The sequence below is a fragment of the Lissotriton helveticus genome, chromosome 12 (assembly GCF_964261635.1).
Source record: "Lissotriton helveticus chromosome 12, aLisHel1.1, whole genome shotgun sequence".
NCBI lineage: Eukaryota > Metazoa > Chordata > Amphibia > Caudata > Salamandridae > Lissotriton > Lissotriton helveticus.
The window spans coordinates 633,624,392-633,630,397 of record NC_136073.1 but is presented as its reverse complement, the minus strand read 5'-3'; the positions used below and the strand labels follow the sequence as shown (position 1 = coordinate 633,630,397).

Sequence of the window (6,006 nt, the reverse complement as noted above, 5' to 3'; positions counted from 1 at the left end):
GAAAAAAACAAGTGACAAATGGAACGAGTGAGTAAGAGGGAAATTAAAGTACAAAGAAGGAAAGAAAGATGGAATGGAGAATAGAGAAGAAAGAAAGACTAGGGGCAACAATGATAGGGGCCCATACTAATGGACTTTAATTACATGCTTCATTCACCCATTTAATGAGCTATAGTTCAAAGTAGGGGTATCTAATTTTGACACGTCGAAATTAAAAGGAGCAAAACATAATTTTGAAAAACGGTTGCGGATTGTGATCTGAGTAATGAAAGGCACGAATCGTCTCTATAAATTTAAAACAGGAGTCAATGCATATTTAATTCAAAATCTCCTGCAAAGATGATTATCCGTATTTAGAAATGTAAGTGTTATCAACATTAAGAAAGCAGAAATATGCTGCTGTTATCGATTGTTTTTAATGTGCTTTAATTGCTGCTACAATGTATGTTAAACAAAAGCGGAATGGCGATGTGTATTTTATAAAATAAGAAGCGCAATCCATCAGTAGATCATCTCTGCCGGGACTCGAACCCGGAACCTCTGGATTAGAAGTCCAGCGCGCTCGTCCATTGCGCCACAGAGACATCGCTGCATGCTCAGCATCAGCATCAGAACTGAAAAGGCATACACCGCCAGCATCACTGTATCATTTTGTGAGCATTTTTGCGTGGACCTGGGAAACAGCAAAAATCTGGACTGGAGTCCAACTTGCCTCTTAAAAGCATCCGATGAATCTCTTTCCTTTTGTTCAGATCTTCCTTCGGAATATCTTCCTGGTCACATGTCGAACGTTTTCATACAAGCATTTCCCTGCAGTAGCACCGAAGGAGGAAAAAACTACGAACATCAGGCGTGCGATAAATGTGACGTAGATCAGCTGGTACGAAAGCTCAGCCTCTACAGTTTATACTCCATTCGCAATTATTGAAATGCTGATCGTTTCTTTGCTAGATTTAAAATGTCGTATGTAGCACTGTAGAGTAGAAAGAGAGGAAAACGTCTTTTAGAGAACGCCCAAAAAAACGCTACATCCATTCTCTGTACAAATGGGTTTCTTTTAGAATATTTGCATCAAGGTAACACCATCTCTCACGATTGGGTTTCCCGTTAATCGATAACATGGACTGCTCAGATTTCAGAGGCTACCTAGGTCAGTTTCATGTATTTCTGCTTTAGTTTGGAAACGCACCAGACGGAAGAAACAAGCATTGACAAAACCACGGCGTGTGTATAAACACTTGTTTTCAGCGTTCGTATGTCAACCTAATATAGTCTAGGTACTGTAGCCCTGGTGTGCTTCCGCTGAACTTGTTAGACTAGCACAACTTCTAGTCATAAATTGTAGGTTAAAAGTCTAGGAGTGAAGCCAGTGTCCACATACATGCACACTCTGACATAGACTACTCACTTGCAAATAGGTAGACAGAGAAACATTTCTTCAGACGCGCACAGAAGCACTATTCCTGTGAGTATGTTGTGTTTGTATTGGGGCAGGCTGCAAAATGTAGCTGTTTCTGGGGGCAGAGAGTTGGAAGACATGGTGAACTGGCGGCATTACCAGTGAGTGGATGTGCCTTCTGAAATATACGTACGTCGGCTTTGGATACATTATATTAGGGCCACACTACATTGATTAGGTGACACAGCTACATAGGTTAGTTAGATCGTTCAGGTTGCACAGTTATATAGTTTATATAGTGCTTACATAATTCAGAGTTTGTGGTACAACACCTATGGTGGCATTGATGTATCAAGTGGGCAACTGCAAGGATTAATATATAGACTACAATATAAAGGTGAGAAATATGAAATCTTAATCTCGTGTAAGAATTAAGGAAGGGGAGTGAATGCTTACATCTTTGGTTAGTGCTGATGTCCCGTCTGGAAACCACTACCTTTCGAAAATCAAGTACTTTAAACCAAAAAACGGAAACACTTATAGTCTGGAATTCCATTCTACCTGCACTAGAGATACAATTCTCCTATTTGGCATTAAAAACAGAGAACTCAAAGGCCTACTGTTCCAACATCACATCTTTCAATCACCAGCACAATAAGACAACATATCTATTGACTGGGGGTGAATGTTAGATTTGCTCTGCATTCCGTCCATCATCTGTGTGTCTTTTGCTTGCTCGCCCTAATGTGCACTGAGTATGCCCAGATGTGGGTCCCGGGCTCACTGTGCCACTGGATTCAAGTTAGCTTGCCTAATGAGGGGTGATGCCCTAAAACCGGTCCCAAGATGCTTCTTTCTGGTCCAGGGAGGACCTGGCTTGGCAGTTCGGTCTGGACTGTTCCCATGAGGCACAGGGTCACGACTGATTTGCATATGACTGGGTCTAAACGGGGGCGGCATGGTGAGCAAAAGAACGATGGATATAACCCTGATCTATTGACTGAGGGTGAATGTTTGATTTGCTCTTTATTCCGTTCATCATCTGTGTGTCTTTAGTTTTCTGGCTCCAAGTGCGCTGGATATGCCCAGACGTGGGTCCCAGGCTCACTGTGCAACTGGATTCAAGTTAGCTTGGCTGTGAGGGGTGGTACCCCAAAACCGGTCCCAGGATGCTTGTTTCCTGTCCAAGGATGACCTGGCTTGGCAGTTCGGTTCGGACTGTTCCCATGAGGCAGGGTCAAGACTGATTTGCATATGGCTGGGTCTAAACTGGGGTGGCATGGTGAGCAAAAAAACAATGGATTTAACCCAGATCTATTGACTGGGGTGAATAGTTGATTTGCTCTGCATTCCGTTCATCATCTGTGCATCTTTTTACATTTTGTACAAGAGCACGAGCAAAAGAGAAACAACATAACCCACGAGACAATTACTGCAATGGAAAAGTGTGAAATTCCCAGATCAAGTATGGGGTTAATCCCCCTCAAAACTGCATGTTAAATGATAAGAACAATAAGCCCTCATAGTTCTTTAAAATGACTCGGAAATAAGGCGCCCAATCACTATGTAAAACATATGGACAATCAATGGCCTGAGGACAAGATAGATGGAATATTAGTGCAAGTCAATCTGCTAAAGACCGAACTATGGGGGATATCTGAACAGGTACTAGAAATAAAAAAAAGAAAGTGGACCAACTGAAAGCATATTCACAAGTACTGAAGATAAAGGTGGGAACACTGTCTGTGCTCACCAGAGACTGAAAAACAGGGCTGCGGATACAGAAAGCTGGTCAAGGAGAACTAACCTAAGGCTCCTAGGGTGCCTGGAATGAGCAAAAGGAACAGTGACAGAAGACGTCCTGGATAAATGGATCTTACAGACCCCGAAACTGCAGGGGGTGACACCATTCTTCACTGGGGAAAGGGCCCATAGAGCACTGCTGAGGTCACCTCCACCATTAGCACCACTAAGGTAAATATTAGCTCAAGAATCAATTACTAAGAGAGAGGGAAGTAATATTACAAAGCTAAGAAGAAGAAGAGCTAAGGACCTTTGGATGATTTTCAGACTTTCACGATATTCCCAGTCTGTAGTCGGGGAGTGCAGAAATTCTGGAAATCAATAAACTGGGTAAACAAACTGAGGAGAAGACACTGAAACCCCACCCCGTCAATATTCTCCACCAACCTACACCGCACCTTGGCCTTTTGTCCTCCTAACTCGTTGCTGGGTCCAGAAGTTACAATTTTGAACAACAGATGCTGAAACATATCATTAATTTTGAGTCGCACGGTAGCATGCTTTCCAGAATATGACTAAAACTGATTGGGAAGCAATCAAATCTTTACAGGCAAATGAGAAAATAATAATAAAATCAGCTGACAAAGGTGGTGTGATTGTGATCCTCAACTTTGAAGACTATGAAACTGAGGCATTGAGACTGTTGGTGGCATGTACACACTACATACCAATCATGAGAGACCCTACTGGTGAACTTCAAGATCTAATCAGGGCAATGATTACAGATGCAAAGAAAAACAAAATGGATAACTAACATAGAAGCTGAGTTCCTGATTAATCTCAAACCAAGAACTCAAGCATTCTACAGTCTGCCTAAAATTCATAAGGCTCAACGTTCACCCCTTGGACGCCCGATCGTGTCGGGTATTCAATCATTGCTGGAACCGTTGTCACAGTTTGCTGATTTCCTTCTAAGGGAGAGTGTCATCGATCAACCATCTTTTCTGCAGGATACCACTGATATCCTTACCGCTCTGGAGCCTTTGGAATATGATCCATCCAATCAGTTCCTGGTTACTATCAATATTGAATCATTATATACCAGCATTCCCCAAGATGCCACACTGGTGGCAGCAGCATGTGCACTTGGGGGACGTGAGTGATTCTAAGATACAACACCGTCTTTTGTTCTCAAGTGTATCAAATTGGCTCTCACTAGGAATTTCTTTGGCTACAAGAATTAGTTGTACCTTCAAATCCCTGGGACCTCAATGGGGGCAACTTTTGCCCCAAGCCTGGCATATATCTACGTCAGTCAATTTGAAGCGAATTTTATACATTATGTCTCTTTTCCATTTTGTCAATATATATCTCTCTGGAAGAGATATATTGATGACGTACAGTGTATTTGGACAGGACCTGAGGATCGATTACATGACTTCTTACAATGGCTGAATGAAGTCGCTAGCTGTCTACTTTTCACATGGAATATAGATAGACGATCGGCAGTCTATTTGGACCTGGATATTACAGCAAAGGACCAGAAACTATGCAATACTGTCCATCAGAAGCCGACAGATAGAAACTCACTACTGTACTATCAGTCGTTCCATCCCAGGGCATTGTGGGGTAATCTCCCGGTGGGTCAGTTTTTAACCCCTTCGATGCTTGTGACGGAACCGTTCCGTCATCAGTCACGGCTGAGCTGTGCTGATGACGGAACGGTTCCGACAAGACCGCACCCTGTTCTGGAATGTCCAGCACAGGGGCGGAATCGGCGCCGCACGGAAGCGGTTAAGATATTGCATAAACTGTACGGATACAGACATGTAAGCTGCACAATCTGAGTGTCTTGCTCAACGCTTTAGGGAAAGAGCGTAGCCATCTAAGATGATCAAGAGGGCACACAAGAGAGCATTAAGTACCCCAAGTAAGGCTCTCCTGGAAATGAGTAGCAAAACTAAAGATGAGTGCCTCCCAGAAGTGACCACCTTCGACCCCTTGTCTACTAAAAATCAGACAAATCATCAGGAAACATTTGCATCTGTTGGACACAGGTCCGAAAAAAATGCCCGAACCAAGATTTGCCTTTAAAAGAGCTACTAATTTGAGGGACAGGCTGGTCCACACTCTTCGATATAAACCATGAAAACAGGAAAAGGGGGTCCCGCCGGGACATTTCCTTTGTGGGAATTGCACAGTCTGCAACTTGACTCAAGCATCCAAAAGTGTCATCTTGGCAGACGGGAGGACCTGATTCCAAAATAAGTTCAGCAATTGTAACACCACCAATGTTATTGATCATCTCACTTGTGAGGGCGGGCTACATTATATTGGTCTGACCTCAAGGAAAATTAAGGTGCAAGTTCAAAAACACATTAACACCCTCAAGGCAAAAAAACTCACTACCAGTCTTGTCTGCCACTTTCAAGAAGCTAACCATGACTGCAGGGATTTAAACTGGACAGTATTGGAAAGAGTAATAGGGGAAGCACATACTATTGACAACCTGTTGGTCCAAAAGGAGGCTTGCTGGATTTCCTCTGAAAACGCAGGCAAGGAGAGTCTGAATGATTCTATCGAATGGAATAGGGTGGGCAAGTAATGTCATCTGCATTAGTTGTGACACACTGTAAGGAGGTCATTTCTACATGGGTGTATAACTTGCCTTTGGCGCTGGCTGGAGGTACATCAGCCTCTAAAGGGTGGAACCAGAGTGTGAGATGCGCAAACCAGGGCGATTATACCTGGGGACAGCCCCTATGCATGTCTATTGATGCACGATGAGTGTCCACTGGGTCACGAGTATGTAGGTAATTATTTAGTGTCTCCTACTGATGTATATCCACCTTAAACTTAAATAT

At 43.1% G+C, this 6,006-nt stretch overlaps 1 non-coding gene across 1 annotated transcript; it reads right to left on the bottom strand.

Annotated features, from left to right (window-relative positions):
* Positions 1-510: 510 nt before the first annotated feature.
* On the bottom strand, positions 511-584 carry TRNAR-UCU (transfer RNA arginine (anticodon UCU)). Its single transcript has one exon. It is a non-coding gene; the product is annotated as a tRNA-Arg (tRNA).
* Positions 585-6,006: the final 5,422 nt, after the last annotated feature.